Source organism: Strix uralensis, chromosome 7 (genome assembly GCF_047716275.1).
Source record: "Strix uralensis isolate ZFMK-TIS-50842 chromosome 7, bStrUra1, whole genome shotgun sequence".
Taxonomy (NCBI): Eukaryota; Metazoa; Chordata; class Aves; order Strigiformes; family Strigidae; genus Strix; species Strix uralensis.
In genome coordinates this window covers 25,698,014-25,723,043 of record NC_133978.1, presented here as the reverse complement: position 1 = coordinate 25,723,043, position 25,030 = coordinate 25,698,014, and the positions used below count along the sequence as shown (strand labels likewise).

The following is a 25,030-nucleotide window of genomic DNA, read 5'->3' as shown; positions in this document are numbered from 1 at the left end:
ATACGGACCAGTTACCACATACTTAGCTGTATAGCATTAGGAGAACATTAAGCAATGTTGCAAACACCTAACTCTTCTCCATTCAGCTCCTTTCAAAGCTACATTCATCAAGAAACACGCAGCACTATGGTTTCACGATACAAAAAGCATGCTCAACCTGTTGCAAATAATGTTGAAAAGGTAGGTGGGTCTGTTCACTGAAGTCACCATGTTCCCAGTCCATTGTATCAAACACAGTCAAGTCATTATTGTACGCACAATAAAGTCTGGTGACTGTAAACACATTTCCCTACATCCTTCTGGCTGACAAACAATTCTTTCATTTTAGATTAGGAAAGAAGCAAATGCTTTTCCAGTGTAACTTGATCCACTCTTTAGCAGCCAAACATAAATTTCACTTAGAAATGTACACTGGACTGAAACTTAAGCAATGACAGAAATTGTTCAAACCCCTAATTTTTCAGAACCTCCCTGTTATCCATGTATGATCTATATAGCCAAAGCACTGACCAGAACAGTGCTGGTTACACAGAAAAAGTATTTCTACTACAGTGCTATCTCAGACCAATAAAAGTCCACCACTTAATATACTTCGGCCACTCTAGGGACTGTTGTTCATGACAGCATTTCCAGTTAGAGACAAGAATCAGAGAAGAAAACAAATTGCTCTCCTGTTCCAAGTTCAAAGACAAAGCTAACAAACTCCACCTTTATTGACTGTCGTTTGACCTCTACCATCTCTTTTTCTGTGATAAACCAAATCCTCAGCAACAGAATCTCTTTTAATTGGTTTGTTATAGACCAGACTAAGGCTTCCACCTTAAATGTCATAAAATGCTGTATATGTGAGGATGATTTAGTTCAACAATGACATGCAGTCTTGGATTTGACAGAAAGACTCCATTTCAAAATCTTCCCCTCTGACTAGTCTCATTTTAAAATTTTTTACTTTATTTCCAGCTTGTGCTTATTTTTGGCTCCTTTATTTTGTTGCTGTAGAACAGTGATACGAAAACTACTGCATATACGCTTGTTTTCAAAGAAATGTATTGAGTGGCTAGCCTAGCTCATATGTTCCTGCTTACCTCACAGATTTCTGGGTTATTATAAGTTTATTTTACTAGTATAGCCCTCTTTTGCCACACACATACACACACTCTTAGAATAAGCTCACAACTTACAAAACTTGCACATCACATGTGCTGTTGAAGAACACAAGCTCCTTAATTCCCTCATTCTGATGACATGAGTTAATGCAATGTACAGTCTCCATCTATAACACACATCTTTTTCATCAGAAAGCAATATTTTTACATAATTGGAACAAAAGACCTTAATAATATTTGCCACTTACAGTATTATCAAAAATGTTAGGCTACTAAAGCAATTAACCCCAATCTAAATTAGTTCCATCTGAAATAACCTCAGTCTAGTTTTGCCAGCAACAAAACTAGTCAAATATATGAAAATTCACTGATGTCATAAAACTCAAATATTAATATTTTCTGCAGTATGAAACCATGATCTTATGAGCCTAAAGCCCCTATTGCCTAGTTTATGGAGAAATACCTGCCACAGGAATAAATAGCCCTAAACACAAACATCTTACTGAACAGTAGTTCTCCCCAGTTTCAGCTCATTTAACAGGCAAGTGTCAAGAACTATTGCAGTATTGCCTCAGAGGCAGTAACTGAAATTCCTGGAAGTAGCTTATCACATTTTTAAAGTTTTTTTCAAAGCATGGAATAATCAAAGCAGACATCACACAGATTTTAGTTGCTGTAGTTGAGAGAGTCAACCTTTTCAGCTGAAGTTGTGGTCTCCCTAGTCTAAGTTTTCTGTATCTCAGAAAATACGGTTTTGTACAGAGTAAAAACTGAAAGTAAAATTTAACAGCCTGGTTATTCTCAGTCTTTCCATGTGTAGCAAAAATAAGAAGACATATGTGATTCTAAAGCATCATTCTTATACTGTCAACCACTTCCAACTCTGCAAGAGATTTCAGGCTCTAATGTGTAAATCATTACTACATGCTCTAACAGTACTTTCTATTTAATCAGGAGAGGAGAAAAACCCCCTCTAGAATTACAACAAATAACTACAGTTTAGTTTTAAATGAAATGATGCAGTTTATATCTGACCTGAGTTTCAGTCTTTTCCTAGTGGGAAATATAAATTCACCATTTGGATACATAATCCTACAGCTCTCAGAAGCCGGCTCCACCGCGAACACTTTACATGATTTATAGCTCTCCTCCAGATTCAGACGACAAGTCTCGGCGGAGCAGGTGCAATAGGGTATTTTTTCCCTTCCTTCAGAGATCGTTCCCTCGTATGTAAATTAATTAGCAGGTCTTCCTCACTCTCGCGTAAGCGGGGAAGATGAAGCTAATGAATTATCAGCGTTTAATTTCTCACACGGAGCGGGTGACCCGGCAGCCCGGCGGAGGGAGGGGGCTCGCTGTTGTTACCGCTGAAGCCACAACGGTTTTGACAGCGTCAGCGGCGATAAAAGTGAGCCTGGCTCCTGCACAGTTATGTCAAGAGAGGAATTTTTAAGCCACAGGCAGGATTTGGAGGGAACCTCGAGGATGCGAGGCGAACCCCCCCTCCCACGCCAACATATTTCTCTCCCCCTTGCCCGCAAGTTAAAACTGCCCTGCCAGCGCGCCGTGCCCCTCCCCACCCCCGCCTGCCCTGCTCTCTTCCCTGGCTGCCGGGGAAGCGGGGAGCGAGTCCCGACTCCCATTACCTCCTCCGGAGCCATGGAGAGCGGTGCGGCCGCAGCCTCGGCTCCGCGCAGCTGGCGGCGGCGGCGGCTCCGCGCCGGAGCGGAGCGGAGCGGGGGGGGCCGGCGCTCTCCTCACTCCCTCACCCCCGCCGCGCTACGCCTCGAGCCGGTGGCACAGCCCGCTCCACATAAATGCACTAACAGCAGCCACATCATGATTAATTCATCAGTCCCAGTGACCAGAGGAGGAGGCACGCGGAGGGGAGCGGGGGCTGGGGGGAGGCAGGGCGCACGGCAGCATCCCTTCTCCTGGAGTTCACCCCCCGGCGCAGGGCTCCGCCGGCGCGGAGGGAGGGAGGGAGGGACAGGAGGGGAGGGGAGAGAGGCTGCTCCGAGCGCCCGGCGCGCCGCGGCTGCCCGTGCCCCGCCAGGTGAGGGAGGGGGAGTCCTCTGGGCAGGTGACCCGGCGATACCGCCCCCCCCGGCTCCTCGAGCCGCCCCACGCGCCTCCCGCGCGGGGAACAGTTGGGGCTGCGCGGGCGCGGTACGCGCGCCGTCAGCCCGCGGGCAGCGGGACCTCGCCCCAGACCCGGGCGGGCCGCGGTCGGGGAAGGGTGAAGTAACCGTGGGAAGTTGCAAAGGCTCCACGGCACGAAGGGGATTTCAGTCACCGCTCACAGCTGAACGCCGGGGGCATTCCCCAGTTCAGCGGGAAACGGGGCCCTCGCTTGTGTTCCCGCTGCCGGTGGCCCTCCAGGTGCCTTGGCCCTGGAGAAGGGCCGCAGAGCCCCCAGCTGCCACGCACGGCGGGGATGGATGAGCCGGGCAGTGCGGGAATCCCTGACGGCAGAAAGGCCACTGAGCATCCGTGTGGCCGTGACCACATTCGCAGGGAGGGCTCATCTGCACAAAAGTATCTAAACCCCCCGCGCTCCCCCCCCCCGCCTCAGCCTTGGTAAAAACAACTGTTCGGCCACTTGCCAGTTGCTAGAGCCAGGTTTCTCCGTGCAACACACCGCTGGTGTGCGTGTGAGCTTGCTTTGGTCTGCTGAAGCAGCAACACTGACTCCTTCCCCAGTCCTCCGGCGCCGGCTTTACTGCCCTCTCTTCTGAGGGGCAGTGCTGATTTCTTCAAATACCATTTGTTTAAACTTACGGTATGCTGGACTTGGAATTTCTTCACAGCAGGAGTAAGCAACCACTCAGATTTTAAGGGTTTCAGAACAGCTGTTAAAGGCAGGAGCCCCTTTGCATTTCTGCCTTTATTTTCCATTCCAAATACAGGTAGAAGTCCTGCAAGTCCACCATCCCCCTCCGATACTTACTACTAGATGTAATAAATCTACAACACCAAGCAAGAGACACTTGCTCTTACAGCCATGTTATCTTCTTAGTCAGATAACTCCCTGATGAAGGGATATTACCTGACTAAGGTATCAGGTGATGAAATTTGTGTACAACAAACGATTTATCACCTATTTATTACCTCCTCACCTCATCTATAAAACCATGTTTGCCTACCTGGTAGCATCATCATGCTTCAAGGGACTGTATTTGAATAGGATATTATCAAGGTTTAACAATTCTCTATTGATCGTGTGCCAGGAGCAAAAATTTCTCCTGTCACCTCTTGTGGATTTTAGATTAGCAAAGAATTTTCAACCTGACACAGCTATATATAGAGCTTCCCAAGTATCAAACAGAATTCATACATAGAGAGATCCCCCAAATTGTCACCAGGCCTTAGTTAGCTAATCATAGGCAGTGAAGTTTAAAGCTGTGTAAGAAGAAAATAAAATTAAAAGGTAGAGCGCTTTTGTGGGAAAATTTAATTTACATGACACTTTATTGTTATTTTTCATTTGGCATTATGCTGTACATTTTGTGTTACTTGTATACAAAATAGTAATTACTTGTAACTCCACAGCTGAGGTTACATTGTGGTTTGCACTTATATCAGGACTGAAATTTCTCCATTTAATATGTGAATGCTTGCATTTAGACTACACATTTGGCACAGTAGCGCTTGAGAATTACAGATAGATTTTCTTGTTTAAACAGTATTTATTTGCCTTCTGCAGAGAAAAATGTAATTGTTCTCTTTTTCAAAATCTTCACATTTTCTTCACATTTGTGAATCCATGTGTATTGCAAGCCATTCTTATTGTAGGATAAGAACACAGGTAAAGCTGATTTTGAACTTTTAAATATTTGTGACAGTCCAATTAAATTTGACAGAGATTTGTCAGAGAGCTGTTTCCGATTTTGTTTTTAGAAGTGCATGTCCTAGATTAATATTCTGATGAAATGATGTTTTCTTTCAATTATGGAGTCTGATATTCTGATTTTCTTCATTGTTTTTTTGACTGCTTCTGGCTATATCCACTGTATTACGTCACTGCACTTAGTGCTGGTGTTCCAACATAATTACATAATATTAGATGCAATTGTTCTACCTAGTGTTTATTGAAAAAATCAGTTTGTCAGAATCAAAAGTTTCAGATGAGTGCATCAGTTTTAGCAGGAAAAAGTAAAAAACTTGAGTAAAACCTCTGAATCACCAATCCAAAACTCTTTGCTTTTCAATAGACTGTATCACCTAATATCTTCTGTAATCCAGTGGTTCATCTTAAAATCAGTTCATTTCACTTCTACTGAAAGCAGTGCCTGAACATCACTCCTCTGATTAGACAGTCTCATTTGTTTCTCTCTCAACAATGTTCTTAAGTGTTAATCGCTTCTGTTCACCGTTTGATGTATCTATATACAACACTCTGATCCTCTTTTAATCTCTTTTCATAAAACAAGTTCTGTATTTCCCTGATGATGTCTATGACCTACTACAGTTTGAATTAGTCTGTCTTAAACACTGATGGACAGAGCTTTATACATGGCATTCTGCTAAACTCTTACTAGTAATGTGCATAATAGCATTGTCTTTCCATCTCCATTTAAACACTGATAAAGATGAGGTTGGCCTTACCTTCATTGATGACTTCCCTATATTGATAGCTTATAGCTTGTCCTGTGCTCAGTACTAACAACCAATTTTTCTCATGCTGTACAACTTTTGACTCCCAAACTACCAGATTATACCAAAAGTTTTTCTTAGTCTCTAATGCATAATCTTGAATTTTGTTGTCCTATAACACCATTTCTTGGCTCTAATATCTTGTGTGTGGTGTTGACAAGTTGGGAGTCAACAGTAAATCTCACATTTTTGTTTTTTCTAAGATTACTAGTGAAATTATTAAGAGATACTGAAATAATAAGACTGATTCTTCATGAATATAGCAAATTCCATGTTATGCATTGATCTCTTTTCTACCTAAGCCCTCTTCCTTCTGCAGGTCCTCACCTGCTTCACAATTTTTGTACTAGTTTTCATCTCTTCCATTTAAATAGTTGCCCATATACAGATGCCTGCTTCCTGGTGGCTAGCATTAAACTCTGGAAAAAACAAAGGTGTTAAATGAGATGGTGGATGAGGTGTCATATGTTTGTGATAGAGGGATAAAGCTACAGTGTAATTAAAAGCATAGAGGAGAAAACCACGTATGGCTAGCCTGGTGAAAGTCCAGTCTACCTGTGGTGCAAGATTTCCTACTTGCAAACGACCTAAGGACTATGACTCCATTCACCATGGCTAGACAGGTGGGAGAAAGGACCTATTTTCAATGCTTTTCACTTGTTTCTTCTATTTTTGGAAATTCTTCCAATTCCTTATCACAGAACTCAATTATATAGTCATGAGTCATCTCAATGACTTTTGTAAAGCTATGTACCTTTAAAAGTATTCAGAATTTCAAAGCCAGGATTTCTTATATTATTTCTATTGATTGAAGTACAACTTTATGTTTCTACTAAATGGCTGACATCTTTGTTGATGCCTTATTGGTATTAAAAGATAGACGGATTTATTACATATGGATGCATAGTTCTACTACCGCAACATCTGAATCTATATGGACACAGATTCATTGGAAATATTTCAAGTAATTTGTGTGTTCATATTGTGGATCACTTCAAGTTTCAGTGCTGTCACACCTAGACATTTAATCTTGGTGCATCTCTATCAAAGACTTTGGATGAACTCTTGATCACACAAAAATCAGAGAAAATCTGTTAGTTCCTTTGTCAAGACTAGGATTTCATTCACTGAATTTTCTCTGAGGGTTTATTGTATTTGACATGAAATTCCTAATTACAGTAGCTTATATAAAAATATAGAAGTTTTCTAGATTTTTTTTCTAGAAAATTAATTACATTGAAGGAAAGAATATTTTATGATAGGATCAATCCTGATTTAGTAAAACTAAAAGCAACTGATAGTAGTGCAGCTATGTGAAATATCCCTGGCCTGAAGACCATATGACATTTGCTTGATTGAAGGCTTAATACTCAAAGTTTGGTCACAATTATTCATCCACTAAGGTTCATGAAGTTGGTCTGATTTACGACTAATTCTGGCCACTACACAGAAACTGTGGTTTCAGTTGAATTATGATTATTTGTTTCAGTCTGAAGCACAGACTAAAACTCAAGGCATAAAGGGTGTGTTTTGCCTTGATTTTCCATTAATCTTTAAGTGAACTAAAAATCTGACAAATAATGGGGCAGATCTACTTTCCTGTACTCAAATCACTAGAGTTCATTAAGACTGAATTTGACTCAACATTTCCTCATTCTCCAGAGATCTTTTCTTCACAGTTTTATAACAAAAGTGAGATTACCTAGACAAATGTGGATTTCAATCTGCATAAAATTTACAGGAACTTTATCATATGAAACCTCAGGGCATAGAATAGGCAGCATCTGGTATCAACCTTTGAAATTCTCCAGAGAAGTGCATCTTTCTCTCATGTTTATTTAGTAACTGAATATTGTAATTCATGACATTTTAATTATTATTAAATGACGTTTTCTCACTGAAGTCATAAAGACTGTTAGAAATCCTTATTAACAATAAAGCAATAGCCACAAGCTACTGAGAGGACATCAATGGTGTTGAAAGATCACAAGTTTATTTTCCAAAAATGGGCCAATTCTGTCATTCCTGAAAGGTTACTGAGGGTATTTCAAACATTTTTGAAGCTGAAACACTTTGCCATATAACTCTATTTCTGATTTTTAAAATTGCCCTTGATTTTAAATAGCTTCACTCATATGTCCATTGCACTGCTCTAAATTGTGTCACCAGAGGCAGTGGACTGAAGAAAGAGAGAAAATAGGAAGGCTGAATGAACAGTCACAGCAAGGAATAAGATGATCCAAAAAAAGACATTACTCCGAATTGCTAGTTCAGCTGAGTTGTACCTTCTGCAGACTCAGAGCAGACTGTAACTTGAAAGTAAAATTGCTTTTGTAGTTCTCTCACCCTGAAAACAGTCCAAAATTATCTATACACAGCTAGGGTAAGTTGCAGGCAGGGCTGGTGTCTACAGTACACTGTCTCTGAACATCCTCCTGAAGCTTTGCAATTAGCCAAAGAGTAAAGCATGTTGCAGACTTGCCCTTCAGAATCTCGATGCATTTCCTGCTTCTGGAGGAAGAGACATGAGATCGCTGGAAGAAAAACTCACTACACCACAGTGCTGAACCAAAACCTTTATTGTTTTGCTAGCCCTGAAGTTTCAGCTGAAATGTGGTTTATAATGCTGTAAAATTATAGGTCAGGTAAACCTCACTGCAGCTCTTGGGTATAGCTGTCCCTCTTCATTTAAGATAGATGTAAGAAGTCATTATGCTCCTTTGCAGAAACAAGTAGCTGGAATGGCTGTAGTCTCTAAACCCCAGACACAATTACATGTCTCTGTACAAAACAAAAGCTTGAAAGAGCCAGCTCAGAATGTGAATGAAGTGGGTGGAGTGGTTTTGTTGTTTTAAGCAGGAAATAAATATAAATGAAACAAATAGGGGCTATATATGTAGGACATATGTAAACATGCAGAAACAGCCAATATGTAGAAAGAGCTGATGTCAAATTACTGCCGAAGAACAGGTACTGAGGAGAAAACCTAGACAGGTTTTGGGCTGCTGACACAGACTGACATGGGCTGAATCTCTGAAAAAAAGAAGCTTTTTCAATATGTGTAATTTTTCCTATGCTCAAGGAAACAGGATTTTTTTTTTAATGTTGCTTTTTAGAAACAGGACTGCACTGAAAAAAGATCGATCTCTATTAACAGTTCTTCCTTCTAGTGGGAATAATATACAAACCCCAAAATTTTGACCTGCCGTTAGGCACAACAACAAAGCTGTGTGACAGAGTGATGAATCTCAGATGTAAATAGGCGTACTGTTATTAAAGTGATAAATCTCAGCTATAAATATACATATCATTATTAACTGATTTACAGAATTCCCACCTCACATTTTCAGAGGTACACCTTCCTTTAAGGTGTTCATAAGAATTCTTTATGCTTTGGGAGCTGAAACTGGTGTATCTAGCTATCATTCAAATATCCCAAAGGCCTGCTAAATCAAAATGACATTCCTATACAGGAGAAAAAGTTTTTAATTCTCAACTTTTCTGTGAAGATTTAGGTGTCTGTAACCTCCCCAACACACCTACTCCCCTCTCCAGCAAGTCTAGGTAAAAATAAGAGAGAATGTAGGCAGGTATCTTCTGGATTTGCTCCCTGGAGCCTTTTAGAAAGCATAGAAAAGGAGGGAGCCTTTGGGGTAGTGGGACAACAGTGGCTTGGAGCAAGCAGTGAAGGAATACTTCATTGCCTTGTTCAGGGAAACAGGATTTTGTAGCTTCTTGTAAACAAACAGGATCAGCTCAAAGAAGCAGCCATACAAGAGAACAACCCATCAAGCTTTGACCCACTCTTCAACTCACTGAGTACATTCCTGACTTACACAGACCAGGAAACTGTTACCTCAAATTATCTTTCCCAAAGCAAACCTTGAGGATAATCCAGACAGTGCAAATGATTAATTTTCTCAGTGCACATAAAACAGCTAACTTCATTATTAATCAGTGGGGTTTTTTCCTACACCTGTAAATAAGTGAAACAAGTTATGTGGAAGATGCAACACATTCATGAATGAAACATTCCCAGTGTGGAAGAACAAAACATAAATATTTAAAATAGACACCTCTGAGCTTTCTAAATCTCACAGTATCAGTAAGGACTCCCAAACTCTTAAGGTTAACACCCAAGTATGGAATGAATTTTTTTTAACTTTGTTACATAAATGTACAGCACATTGTATAATGGTCACATTAGGGCAGTTGGTCATTGCTGTAAATAAGGTAAGTATACATGTCTAAAATAAACACACACATACATATTTTATTCACAGTAAAAAGAACCGTTTTGAAGAAGCCAACAGTGATTGCTCAAGTGCTCAATACATGAAAAAATTTTGGCTCTTAAAAAAGCATCTGAATGCCATGCTGGAACTGATCAAAGGTGCAGTACTCTCTCTCCAATGTATAGTTCATCCACTTTCCTACCCTTGGCCACTAGCAGCTGGTTAAAGACTAGGAAGAGCATGTATACTAAGTCGTCCCTTCAGAACATCCTCCTACTTTCTGGCAGTAAACAGTGAAAAAGTTTTCTGAAACAGAGGTTCTGTGCAGACTTGTTATGTTTAATAGCCACTGATGGACTGAATGAAGAAAGAACAATATCACCAATGATTTAACACTTACTGAAAAGGAACAGTGGCAGGTACTGAATCTTCAGTGCCATGACAAAACCCTGGGTTTTTCTCAGAGGCCTCCTATCTAATTACTCACAAAGTTCAACCTGCTTAGCTTGTGAGATCTGACAAAATCACAACCTGAGGTGAAGCAGATGGGATTTAACTTTTATTTATAAAACTTAATTAGGAGATTTTTTCTTTCTTTCCATTTTTTTCAGCTCTTCACTGTTAAAATCACATAACACCCTACATATGCACATACAAACACATAAAACAAAGAGTAAAAGCAAACCACAACAGTTAGTGAAGTTACTTGCTATAGAAATAGCAGTGCTGGCATTAGCACTTCAAAGGGAAAAGCTATTTTAAAATTTAACTGCCTGGCAGATGCAGCAGATATAGAACAGGAACCAAAGAGAGGTAAGGAGGGAGGGAGGGTAGGAAGAGGAGAAAACGAGTGGGGAGGGATAGGAAAGCAGATGAACTGTACATTAATTCAAGGTAAAAATAGCCAAACTCTGTGTACTGGCAGTGAAATGTTGGCAATGTGGAACCCAGTAGCAAAATTCCCATTGACTTCAAGGAAATCTATCTTTGATTCTGCATCAATAGTTTTACTCTTATGTACTACAGTGTGTCAACACAATTCTCAATGTATTTATTTCCTTTTAGTTTATGGTTGCCAATCATTTATTCTACAGAAATTATACAAATATTGTTAAGTCAAGAAGGAAACTGACCCTCACTACTCTTTTCAGTACTAGATAGGAAAATCAGGATAGAAACCTGTCAGTTTTTATGGCATAAATTGCTATTCACACTGATGGTATTATACAAACCATAAATAGCCATTCATTATATATTAAACTCCTGTATTTTGAAGCAACTGGTATAGAGTTTCACCCCCATGATTCCTGGGATTTGTTATCATCTACCACACTGCTGAACTCCAGACACAATAATGATTTCAAAGGGAGGGATTTAAAACAGTATGTTTAGTCTGTAATGCAACATATATGGAATGTTTAGTCAGCCTACATCGATGCATAACAGATTATTCTTCAGGCTGAAAAAATATTCATGGAAAAGTATTTTATATACAGTCATTCTGATTGCTGTGGTAACACTGAATAACCTTAGCTGGCTCATTAAATCCATCTATGATAGAATTTTTTCTTTTTCTGTTCTTTGCCAATAGTAGTAATAATCATGTAGATAAATCATTAGACTATTAAAACTTTGTCATTTACTCTTAGATCTGTTCTGAACAGAGTTCAGATAGCATGGTTAAAAAGTTACTATCGTTGCCACTGTTGTTCCAGAAGATTGTTCAGGTAAAGTGCGTTACAGCCAGTATGAAGAAATATACCTATGTCAAAATAATTTACAGGACAACCTTTACCTTGATATCAGCAGTCACTTTTGTAAGCACTGCATGAGATCATTTCACATGAAGCTCTGAAGGAAAGAAGATGTATTCTTCTCAGTGCTCCTAAAACAACTATGGCAGATGCATACACTTCTACAACGGGGAATCAAACTCCATGAATCAGGTAAAGATTTCTGAGTGGCATATGGGAAGTGGATACAAGCTCGTAACTCCAAATGTATCTACCTTGTGGAGAAGCTCCGAATGCAGGAAAAGGCAGAGGGTAACCCATGAGCTTAAGGGATCATAGTTGAAGGACTGTACTTGGCCCTTTATAAGGACTGTAAAAAGATGACACAACTTTGCAACTTAACTGAAGAGGGCACAATTCCAGTTTAGGCTTTTTTTGAAAATTATCTTTTTCATAAGCAGGAAAATGAGAACAAAGTTGTCTGTTAAGAAATAAGAAATACCTTACCAATTTTATTTGTTTCTTTGTTTTTATTCCTGAAAGTTGCATTTAAACTTAGATTTGTTTGTGTAGGTGTGCAGAAAATGTTAGATGGGGATTTTATTTATCCAGACATTATGGCATGGTCATTATCCTCTTATCAGGATAAAAACTTACTGTGATTTAAGAGATGACAGTAAAAGATACAGAAGAGACTAATGCAAAGAACAGGGTGAATCCACTGTTTTCAAAGGAAAATGTGAAGTCTTACCAATCAGCCAAGTGAAACAGAGACTGATAGATGATTATGTTAACAATAATCATATCCCATATCTTTATCTTATTCACTCTATCTTTTACATGTTTCCTCCTGCTTACTTCTCCATGTCTGTAAAGTTCAGGACATTTAAAGTTCCTTTATCTGTATGGTTGGGTTGACAGTTATTTAATTAAATTTAAAAAAATCAGCGGTTTTGCTCCATGGCCTCAAATGTTGAAGTTCTTGGCTGAAAAAAGGCTTGGTAGCAGATAACTCTCAAGGAAAAAAACATTTAAAAGGAAATGCGCAGCATTAAAAATAAAGAAATATATCTAAAATGAAAATTATTTAATTCAATGTATAAAATCATTTGGCCTTCATTTTCATGTATGTAGCTGTAATCATTCTGGCTTAAATGAATCTGAGGAAATATGGAAGGTTGCAAACATAAAATTAGGAAAAAATAATACTTGTAATACTTCTAAGTGAGCTAGTTACACTTTGTTCAGCTCCCAAACTGCTTTATAGGCTGACTCCATTTTATAGTAGCCTGGAGACCGAATTTGCTACAGCTCCCTTAATACATTGAAGATTTCAGAGTTAAGAGTTCTCAGCTCCTTGAAGTCCTGCCTTCCCGTTGAAAATATTTTCAAGTTTTTTACACATGTATCATGAAATGGACCTCTCACATCTGTGCCTACATTTGTAGATGTCAACTAAGACTTTGCCATTGACCCATGACAGAGGAAGTTGAAAACATTTGACTGAAGTGTTTAAGATTTGCATCACAAAATCAAGATCGATATCTCTTTGTTTGAGACAAATTGTCCTTGCTTGAAACAGCCTAACTACTAAATATCAGAAAATAGGTGAACAAGGAAAAACACACTTTTCATAGGTGGGCAGTTGAGGAAATGACAGTAATTAAAACAAAAAAGGGTGGCCCTTGACTTAATTTAGTTTTTGATATTTGGTCTCTTTGCAATAGTTTTTGATATTTCAGATTTTTTTCTTGGTAAGTATATACATTAATTGGGTCATTTTAACACATCAGAGCACCATGGGATATTTTAATTAAATAGAATCCACTTCTCTTGGACTCTAACCCATCAAAGAAGCTTAGTAGTGATTTTAGTCTTTCAAAGAACAGGTTGACATTAAAAGAATGACTTACTATGCTTGTCAAAAAAAGAAATCACCTAAAACAAGAAGATAATGGTATCTGTATTCTTCTGATGTTAATTATCTCTTTTGTTGTGGATTCTACGCTCAAATAATAAACCTAATCTTCTATTGAGCAACGTTGCCTTCAGTTTGGGATACATAACTCATGTCACAGTCAATTCTTTCACAGCTGTGCCTGTAACAGTGGAGACCTGCTTAATTAGACCTCCCTCCCGAAAAAACAAAGAATAATTGTATTCCTGTGGTTTTAGGTACCACATAATATTCTAAAAACAAAACAAAATGCATATGAGCAAAATAAGCCCCCCACTATTAAGACATAACGCTTCATAGGCAAAGGCTACTGTGGAGGTTAACACAGAAAATAATGGATGTTTGCATCAGAAAATTTTGTAGATAGACTAAATTGCTAATTAACTCTACAGGTAGAGATAATTACAAAGATTTAAAAACATGCCTTCAATTTTGATATGTCCAATCTATGTAAAACTGGGGCCCTATTTTTCAGAGTGGTTTGTGCTTTCAAAACCCAGCTGATGTTGATGTGGTAACTGCAGGTACTCATCCCCTAAAAATATTCTAAGTATATACTAAATATAATAACTAAATATAATATTCTTATACTAAGTATTTAGTATTTAAGATATCAAAACCAGAGGCACCTTTTCAAAATTTTTTTGGTACAGCAAACCTCTTTTTGTGAACTCTCTTTACATAATCTGAGTCTTCTGGTGCCATTATACAAGCAAGATATAACAAGCACAAAAAAACCCCAACCCTCATAAAAAATGTCTTCAGTCATTCCCTAGCTCAATTTTGCTGGTTTTAAATAAAATGTTCTTTTTAACTTGGTTGAGTTCGCTTCCAAGAAATGGTTCCCACCCTCTTACTCAGATCAATACTCCATAGAAAGCATTCTGGAGATTCCAAAATGCAAGTGCAATCAGTTGTCACTGGGGTTCAAAGCTGGTTTGGGGAGCAGAATAGTGGTGTATCCTCTGGAACTTGTGTGAAGCTTTATGCCATAGCATTCTTTTAAACAGTAACTGATCTAAAATAATTTGAGAGCAAGCCAAGAAAATTCTACAGGTGTTCTATACTGTATAATTTATTCATCAGATCTGCCACTAATGGCAATGATAGCTTTGCATGTACATCATTCATTAACCATTTGTTAATATAGATGTTTTAACTATCTTAAACATACTTAAAACCCATAAATGTAAGAAGTAAAGTTTTAATTTTAGTGGGTTTTTTTTCCCCTGGATGCTTGAGAGTATTGGATATGTGGGGTTGTCCTATGCATCCAGAGTCCTCTACATGAAAAATCCACAAGGGAAGTAGAAAACTTCTGATTAGAACTAAAAGACTGACTCCAGGCCTACTGAATCACGCACTAAATCAAATGATGTTAACAGGATATAGCTACACTGTATTTTACCACCAGATGCAACTTCAGCCTGCCTACGTTTTGAGTTGACTAGAGGAAATGATCTTCAAAACAGAAGCCATGGATTGCTGTGATACAGGGTGTTGTAGCTATGCTTAGTGTTGTGCTACTGAAGCTATATAGCTGCTAAATGGCTCATATTTAGTGAGAACTGGCTCATGTTGCTTCAGAGAATGGGCAGGCAGAAATCACGTTCGCCTTTAAAAGCTCATATAAATACACTTAACAGTGGAAGAAGAACTAGCTTCAGAATTTTTGCTGGTTTTTTGAATTATTATTGTGTACCTTGTTTTTCTATCTGCTGTGGAAGCAGGCATCAAAGCTGAAAGTAAATATATTCACATGGCATTTGGGTCATTTTGCTCAATTTATTCACAGATGTTAATTTCATGATGTATGCAAAGCCATGATCTAAAGCAACACTCAGATACTTAAAATAGAAATTTTTAAAAGTAGATTTTCCCCCCCCCCCAAATTAGCAAAGGATAAAGTGATATTTTTCTTTGATATGATATATAATTTATGATGCCAAGCACATATGCCATCTGTTGACTGTTGACAATGACTAGAAATATGACATTTTCAGGAACATAATAGCAATTACAGTATTACAAAAATGCATTGAATACAATGGGCAATTATGGTAATTATGTAGATAATCACAGAAAACAAGGTATACTGAAGATGTACTGGTTATTTGATTTATGTCTTTAAAATCTGCATAACTTGCAAGAACTCTTTTGTCTATTTAGAGAATGTGAAGGAACATTTTATCACTGTGATTCTCAATGCATATTTTATAAAATGTGTTTGAGCATGAAGGAAAAAGGGAGGTACTTCCAAATATCTGCACCCAGGTCTTTCTTACAAATGAATGTCTGTAAGTTTTTGTGGCTTTCTCATAAGTGCAATATTTTTCAATAGCACAGAATATGATCCATGGGACTGCAGTTCACGTACATAAAAAGGGAACCAAGACACAGGATGCTGGAGTGGAGCATCTATGCTACAAGGCCACTGATGTCATGACAAAATTTCTTGTTAGTGGAAGCACTGTGGCTACTTCCGGACCAAGTGGCCTATCAATAGTAGATTAATGGTCTTGAGTTTCCACATCCTATCTGTATTATATAGCATGCTTGAATTCTCAAGAAAACAAGATCTGATTCTGGGTAGAATTACTGTGTGGGTGTAAAGATGTTTGGATCCAAGGTATTAGGGCAGGTACATAACTAACAAGGATGTATCTCAAACCCTGAACAATCAGCGAAGTTCTACGCTGGAAAACTTTTCATTTCTTTTCAAAGATTAACGCATTAATAACATTTGTGGGGAACTGAATGGCTGAAATCCTATTTTCATTTCAGAGAAAGATAAAACTCCCCTTGACTATGCTAGGAAACACTGGGTACATGTACCAGGTTGTACATTCTGCTAAAGAATACTGACACCTCATACCTGTTGTTAAGGCTTTGAGTGTTTTTTATTGAGTAAACAACTGAAGTGACTCAACATCTATAGAAGACAGAGCATGTGAACAAGGTTTATTTCTTACTCTGGCTAGAAAGCCATGTGGTCTTACAAAAGACATTTATTCTAGCTGGCCCTCACTTTTTCATCTATAATCCCTAAATAAAATTTTCTTCATCGCTCTTGTCTACCTAAAGTGTCAGCTCTTCATGGCATGCAACATCTCCTACTATGCAATTGCAGAATCTCCAGCACAATAGAAACAGCGTTAGACAGGCCTCCCAGACACTGAGGTCTTGAAAATTTACATTCAGCTTTAAGCATGAAGAGGTATGGATTAAAAAAAATAATTAAAATGTAGGCTTTAAACAGTTATGCACAGGTACTCCATATATTTTTCATAGCATTGTTGCTTTCTAAATTTGTAATAACCTTACAATAACTCCCTCTTATTCATATTTGATGTGAAACAATACCTCTAATAAAATAGTTGAAATGAGCTGTGGTAAATCCCTTTTAGGTATTTTTCCATTTTCCAGAGACCAGAAGTTGCAAACTACAGATTAGGTTAATTAAAATGAGAAGAGTTTACATCTCGAGGCAAAAATAAACAGTCCTAAAGTTTAGGAGAAAGAAGGAGAGATTTTTAAATTTATTTATTTCCATGTCTATCTTTGTGGTACAGTGAACTAAAGCATTCAAGTTCCAAGGCTGAACTTTAAGCTGGAGGGTTTTTTTAAGACTCCTGGGATCTCTGGGAGGGATCTCCACAAAGACCTTGCTGATTCTTCAAGGACAGCTTCAAGAAGCCAGAGTTCTCAAATATTGGCCACACTATTCTGTGGTCAAGAAACACAAGGAAAATCCTGTTTATGAGCCAAGTTCTTCTTTTTGATGGTCTATGCTTGTAGCAAGACCTCATTGTCAGCCCCCTTCTCTGGAACAGCTGGTGTCAGGAAACACTTTCCCTGTCTTCCCTTTTTTCCTGGCTTGAGTATCTTGTCAAACTCTAGTTTTTACAGCTAGGTTGGCAAGGTAGCACCTTGGGCCTGATGATGATGAAGGAAGAGAGAGAAAGGTTCATGAAGAAGCCCAAGAAAATCCCAAATAACTTTTATAATGTATCATATCAAAACTCTGTTCATACAATTCAGGAATCTGTCACAAAGCCCTCAACCTCAGCAGGCTTTGATGTACCTTCAGACATTGACCTGCCACAAAAGCTTAGAGTGAAATAGAACTTCCTTGCAGCAATTATTTTCTACTTTGTAGAAACAACACCTCAAAAAGACTCCTGAGAGTGAGCTGATGATTGTGTGGCCTTTTTCTTGTTAAAGTCAGAGTCTTAACATTTGAAAGTTTTTAATAAGGATTTTAGTATAGTTTGCTAGCATGGAAGCCGCTCATTATGAGCTAATTGTTTCAAAGAGTTGCTGAAAGTGCTTGAATGTTAAATACATGCTACTGTAAGCAAATATTCACAAGTCTTTCAAAACAGATGTTTGAGAAATGGTAGGCTGTCTGCTCATGGTAACAGTACACAAATGACATGAAGAAGTGCGATTTAATAATAAATATGCTCACAACTACATGGATGTTAATCCACAATGTTTCTTTTTTTTAATTTTCAATTAAATGCATAAGGCAGCAATAACCTTATTAGTTTTTGTAAGGCCAAGTTCACTGCAGACACCAGTAATTTCTGGCTTTCCTCTGTTCTCCCATTCACCTCCCTCTGCAGCTTTCCTACCCACTGTCTCATCCTGGGCAGGGTCCTCCCAATCCTGACACCCACTCACACCCCTTGTTTTCTTCTGTCAGTTAGGACTCTGAGTATTTTCAGTCTTTGTACACACACCCCCCCCTTTTTTTTTTTTTTTCCCTTTCTGTTATTTGTTTGGGAGATAATAATTTTGGTGTCAAGATATCTTAAACTCTATCAGGCAGAGTAGCAAGGTTGGATAGGAAGGCATTAAGGGTGCCATCTGTTACAGACAACTGCAGAAATACTAAAGCTGAGATGCTGCCAAACACAGGGGGAAAGTTTCATTGTCCCCTCTTTTGCCATTTGTTGTTGCTGTTCCTGATACATCCCCAAATCAATAGCATTCTGTTGATTGATTCCTAGAATATTCCCTGGTATTGACTGGCTAGGACACTCAGCAGATATGGCATTACAAACAGACAGACAGATGTTATTACATTGTTAATCTGACTTTACAAACTTTAAGAACTGGTATTTTTTACTTTCCTATTTTTACTTTTTAATCCTTGTGGTTTTTTGTGCTACCTTGTTTACAGCCAATTTTTTTTGGCAGTCTGGTATCTGAATACCATATGGTTTTATTTATGGTGGATAAGTTTGCTAGTATTTAAATATGTAGCATATCAAGAAGGATTACAGAGCCCTGTGAGCAGCACGTAGTTTTTTCATCAATCCTCCTGGTTAAAAGGAAGGGGGCTGAAAGGGTCAGAAGAATTTGGTGAATCAGCAAATGGTTACGGGATGGGTGGCACAGCTGGGGGTTTGGCTACTTGGACCATGGGACTCGCTCTGAGAAACCTGGTCTACTGGAGGCTGATCTGTCAGAGAAGCGGAAGAGCATCTTTGGTCATAGGCTGGCCAAGCTGGTGAAGAGGACTTTAAACTGAAGTTGCCAGGGGAGGGGAACCTCAATCTATCCCACTCCTACCAGCTTGATGCCAGTGCCAGCAATAGATGCCCAGCGCCTGGAAAGGGGTTCCAGGTCAGCAGGAGAGCACCTGAAGAGCCGCACAAAGGAATTCCAGCCAGTAAGTCAGCTTCATCGGGGGCCCAAATTAAATGCCTCTAGGCAAATGCACGTAGCACGGGGAATAAACAAGAAGAGCTAGAGATGTGCACATGCCTGCAGGGCTATGATCTTATTGGCATCACGGAGACGTGGTGGGATGACTTCTATGAGTGGAGTGTTGGAATGGAAGAATACGGGCTCTTTAGGAAGGACAGGCAGGGGAGACAAGGAGGGTCTGTCGCCCTCTATGTCAAGGACCAGCTGGAGTGCGTGGAGCTCTGCCTGGGGATGGATGAGGAGCTGACCAAGAGTTTATGGGTCAGGATTAAAGGGAGGGCAAGGACAGGTCATGTTACAGTGGGGGTCTGCTACAGGCCACCCGACCAGGAAGACCAAGCAGACGAGGCCCTTTATAGACAGATAGGAGCAGCCTCACATTCACAAGCCCTGGTCCTCATGGGCAACTTCAACCACCCCAGTATCTGTTGGAGGGACAACACAACAGGCCATAAGCAATCCAGGAGGTTCCTGGAACATGCTGGTAACTTCCTTCTCAGGGTGATAGAGGAGTCAGTAAGGAAAGGTGCTGTGCTGAACCTTGTTCACACCAACAAGGAGGGGCTGGTGGGGAGTGTGAAGCTCAAGGGCAACCTTGGCTGCAGTGACCATGAAATGGAGGCGTTCAAGATCCTTGGGGCAGTGAGGAGAGCGCACAGCAAGCTCAATACCCTGAACTTCAGGAGAGCGGACTTTGGCTTCTTCAGGGATCTGCTTCATAGAGTACCATTGGATAAAGCCCTGGATGGAAGAGGAGCCAAGAAAGCTAGCTAATATTCAAGGATCATCTCCTCCAGCATAGGAGCAATCATCCCAACAAAAAGGAAGTCAGGCAAAAATGCCAGGATGCCTGCATGGATGAACAAGGAGCTCCTGGACAAGCTCAAACATAAAAAGGAAGCCTACAGAGGGTGAATTCAGGGACAGGTAGCCTGGGAGGAATACAGAGAAACTGTCTGAGCCACCAGGGATCAGGTTGAGAAAGCCAAAACCCTGATAGAATTAAATCTGGCCAGGGACATCAAGGGCAACAAAAAAAGCTTCTATAGGTACGTTGATGATAAAAGAAAAACTAGGGAAAATGTGGGCCCTCTCCAGAAGGAAACGGGAGACCAGGTTACCCAGGATATGGAGAAGGCTGAGGTACTCAATGACTTTTTTGCCTCAGTCTTCACCAGCAAGTGCTCCAGCCACACCACCCAAGTGCAGAAGACAAAGGCAGGGATTAGGAGATTGAAGAACTGCCTGCTGTAGGAGAAGATCAGGTTTGAGACCATCTAAGGAACCTGAAGGTGCACAAGTCCATGGGACCTGATGAGATGCATCCACAGGTCCTGAGGGAACTGGCAGATGGCTAAACCACTATCCATCATATTTGGGAAGTCGTGGCAGTCCAGTGAAGTTCCCACTGACTGGAAAAGGGGAAACATAACCCCCGTTTTTAAAAAGGGAAATAGAGAAGGCCCGAAGGACTACAGGCCAGTCAGTCTCACCTCTGTGCCTGGCAAGATCATGGAAAGGATCCTCCTGGAAACTATTTTAGGGCATATGGAAAAGGAGGAGGTGATTGGTGACAGCCAGCATGGTTTCGCTAAGGGCAAATTGTGCCTGACAAATTTGGTGGCCTTCTACAATGGGGTTACAGTGTTGGTGGATAAGAGAAGAGCAACTCACGTCATCTCTCTGGACTTGTGCAAAGCATTTGACACTGTCCCGCATGACATCCTTGTCTTTAAATTGGACAGACATGGATTTGACGGATGGACCACTTGGTGGATAAGGAATTGGCTGGATGGTCGCACTCAAAGAGTTGCAGTCAACAGCTCAATGTCCAAGTGGAGACCAGCGATGAGTGGTGTTCCTCAGGGGTCGGTGTTGGGACTGGTGCTGTTTAACATCTTTGTTGGTGCCATGGACAGTGGGATTGAGTGCACCCTCAGCAAGTTTGCCGATGACACCAAGCTGTGTGGTGCGGTCAACACACCGGAGGGAAGGCGTGTGCCATCCAGAGGGACCTAGACAGGCTTGAGAGGTGGGCCTGTGCAAACCTCATGGACTTCAACAAGGCCAAGTGGAAGGTCCTGCACTTGGGTTGAGGCAATGCCAAGCACAAATACAGGCTGGGCGAAGAGTGGATTGAGAGCAGCCCTACGGGGGAGGACTTTGATGAAAAACTGACTATGAGTCAGGAATGTGTGCTCAGAGCCCAGAAAGCCAACCGTATCCTGGACTGCATTCAGAGAAGTGTGGTCAGCAGGTCAAGTGAGGTGATTCTTCCCCTCTATTCTGCTCTTGTGAGACCCCACCTGGAGTATTGCATCCAGCTCTGGGGCCTCCAGAATGAGAGAGATTGATCTGCTCGAGCAGGTCCAGAGGAGGCCACAAAGATAATTGGTGGTCTGGAGCACACCCCTTATGAGGACAGGCTGAGAGAGTTGGGGTTGTTCAGCCTGGAGAAGAGAAGGCTCTGGGGAGACCTTATAGCAGCCTCCCAGTACTTAGCGGGGGCTACAGGAAAGATGGGGAGGAACTCTTTATCAGGGAGTGTAGGGATAGGATGAGGGGTAACGGTTTCAAACTGAAAGAGGGTAGATTTAGATTAGACTTAAGGAAGAAGTTTTTTTAATGTGAGGGTGATGAGACACTCGACCAGGTTGTCCAGAGCAGTTGTGGCTGCCCCCTCCCTGGCAGTGTTCAAGGCCAGGTTGGACGGGGCTTGGAGCAACCTGTTCTAGTGGAAGGTGTCCCTGCCCATGGCAGGGGGGTTGGAACGACGTGATCTTTAAGGTCCCTTCTAACCCAAACCATTCTATGATGATTCTGTGATAGTACTTTGTCATCATTAAGGCATCTGGGGGAGAGATCTCTGCACTACTGAGCTCAAAACCTAGCTAACAGACAGACCCTTATGGCTGTACATATTACCATTACAGCAAAAACAATCAACTGCTGGATTAGTGTCACATTTTTCTCATTAAAATAAATAGATGGGATTTCTGATCTTAAAGCACTGAACACAAGATTGAAACAGTACTAATTTCTGTAATTCAAATCTACTGTTAATTTATATCACAAAGTTCCAAGATAATAAATACATTACTACAGCATTATACTTAGCCTGAGCTTATTTTTCTACTTGCTGAATCTGGAGTAGTTTTTTGGAATTTTTACAGATGATTTCTTATCCATCTCTCTTCCCTCAGAAAGTCTCTCAGCCTTTTATTATACTGAATTGGAACTAAAAAGGCCCTTCTGATCTGGTTCCAAGAGTGAATTAGAAGAGCAGCTCTGCACAGACAAGCAAAATCTGACATCCAGCCTCCCTTAGCTACGTTTTTCTGTACTTCTACATTTTAACCATTATCACTCATTTATTGTAACCTCCTGTGGCTTTTGATATACCCAGAGCTTTTTAGCTTGTCTCCACAAATTTCTCATGACCCTTTACTTCTGTTCACAACTGTGCCCCTCCTTTCTTTCTATTATTATACCTTTTCTTTTCATGGTGAGCCACCCACAAACTATGTCAGAAGCTCAAAATAAGAAACGGAGTTTGCTGAATCAGCAAGTGCCTTGAAAATTATAATTGAAAAATACTTGGCTGCTAGGGCAACAAAGAAGGAAAAAGTTTCTTCCTTGCCCAATTGTCCAAATTACTCTCCTTAGGCTCCTTGTAATATGAGCATATACATGCACTCGTTTTCTCTGTTTAACATTTGTATTGAAGTACACCTTGATTAAATATCTCTTCAGTTAACTCTCTCTGGTACCTCTAGAAAGTGGGACAGAACTGTTATGGCTTATTCTTGTATTTGATGATTTGTCTGCTGTAAACAGGGTATGTCAGGATATTTACAATGACAAACCAGCTTGGACAGTCTCAGTAGAGAAGTTGCAGAATGTCTGAGCAAGCTTTTGCAAGCAGAACTTTACCCATCACCATGGCACAGGGACTCCTCTTTTTTTTGTTTGAGAATACCTGTGTTCAAAGCAAAGTTTGAATGGGTTTGAATGGCAGAGATGAATCAGAAAGGCCAGTCATTTTCTCCCCATGGGCCTTGCTTCATTAGGAAACTATGAGAGTAGGCAAAGATTTCAGTGCCTGCAGAACTGAACCCTTAAAACTTTTTATCATTTTGTAGAAACACTGTTGAAGTTAAAGAAAATATTCTCTAATCGTTAGCTTACTTCACCAACCTGATCTGCCACAAGAGGGCAGAGGCTTATGTCACTCAGCTTCATCTACTGTCATGTAAGAATGTCAGGGATCTTTAATGGGGAAATTTATCATGGTTTAAATACCAGGGTGAAAAATGAAATTCCATTAACTATTTTTAAATGGCTTTAGGCTAAAAAGCCAAACGCAGCAACACAACTCTGTCATGTCTGCTGCAATGAATACAGCTCCTGTAGTTTGTTTATAAGGTGTTAATTACTATGCAATTATGCAAAATGAAGGCTATATAGAAAAATAATATGCATGGAGCAAGGCTTTGTTAGTTTTAAATACGTGTCAAGCCAAGATACTGAAACTTTTATGTAAATAGGGTCAATTGTTTCATTGCAAAAAATGGGTAGATTTTGGTGTGGGAAGGTGCTAAGAATCCAAAACTATTACGCTAATTTTACAGCAAGTTACACTTTGGGTGTAAACTACTTCATGGCCCCTTTCTCTTTGTTTTATTTTTTATTTTTTTTTTAAATGTAAAGATAGATTTAGCATAGTTTAAATTATCTGCATTTGATTAGCAAATGCCTCACAGTGAAATACACTTTATTAAGACATTTAGCAAGCTGTACTCAGTACCTTCACACATGTATGCTCCCCTTAATTATCCCTTGCACTTTATTGGAAAACGAAGAATGACTGGAGTTTGTATCCCTAAATAAGCAAAATAGATGAGAAGACATTTATCCAAAACTTGATCTAGTCTTAAATGATGTTCCAGAGTTTTTGTCAGTAAGGAGTTTGAAAAATGCTAGTTTAACAATAGTTTAGCTGGCAAAAATGAGTGAATCTGCTGCTATAGGCATAAATAGGCCTTCTTTTAGAAGAGACAGTATTAGAAACAGTGGATACATGATGCTTTTGACCTGCTGTCATTACAACACACTGCTGGCTTGTGGCTGATTGGGTAGCAGAGTAACTAAAATCAATACAATAACAGGTTATACTTATATTCTGCATTGGTACATTGGAACAATGGTTTTGATGAAAAATGAGGAAATGAAAAAAATCAAGCTCACTGTTTTCACACTGGGGCAATTTCCATTGCATACACTGACTTTCATTGCATCAAAACTTGTTATAAATGGAAGTTGACGGAATATGACTTAATGATTTATGGGTTTAAATTCCCCCTCTCCCCCTGTTTTCTACTGTTGCTTCATGAAAGAACAAAATAACACAGAATTCTCAACATAGCAGCTTGTATACCTTGCTTATTTTATATTCAGATTTAAAAACTAAAAAATTTCCATAGTTTATCAGCTGATTTAACTACTGAAATGGAACCTTCAATACCTGTGAGGCATTTGTCATTAAAACACATTGCTTAAAAAGAGCAGGAATTTTCCTTTCCTCTTACAGATATTGCAGCTGTAAACCAAGAGCAGTTCTTGCCT

At 39.8% G+C, this 25,030-nt stretch overlaps 1 protein-coding gene across 4 annotated transcripts in view; it reads right to left on the bottom strand.

Annotated features, from left to right (window-relative positions):
- LOC141945645 (heparan sulfate glucosamine 3-O-sulfotransferase 1-like) overlaps nt 1-3,488 on the bottom strand; it is a 59,433-nt gene extending 55,945 nt beyond the window's left edge. For 2 of the 4 annotated variants that reach the window (XR_012629569.1, XM_074874023.1), the window contains exon 1: nt 2,753-3,055. The gene's annotated coding sequence lies outside the window, so the exon portion shown is untranslated. Of the gene's footprint in view, nt 1-2,141; nt 2,281-2,752; nt 3,056-3,409 lie in introns of those variants that run through there. The other 2 variants (XR_012629571.1, XR_012629570.1) reach the window with 2 other exon arrangements.
- Nucleotides 3,489-25,030: the final 21,542 nt, after the last annotated feature.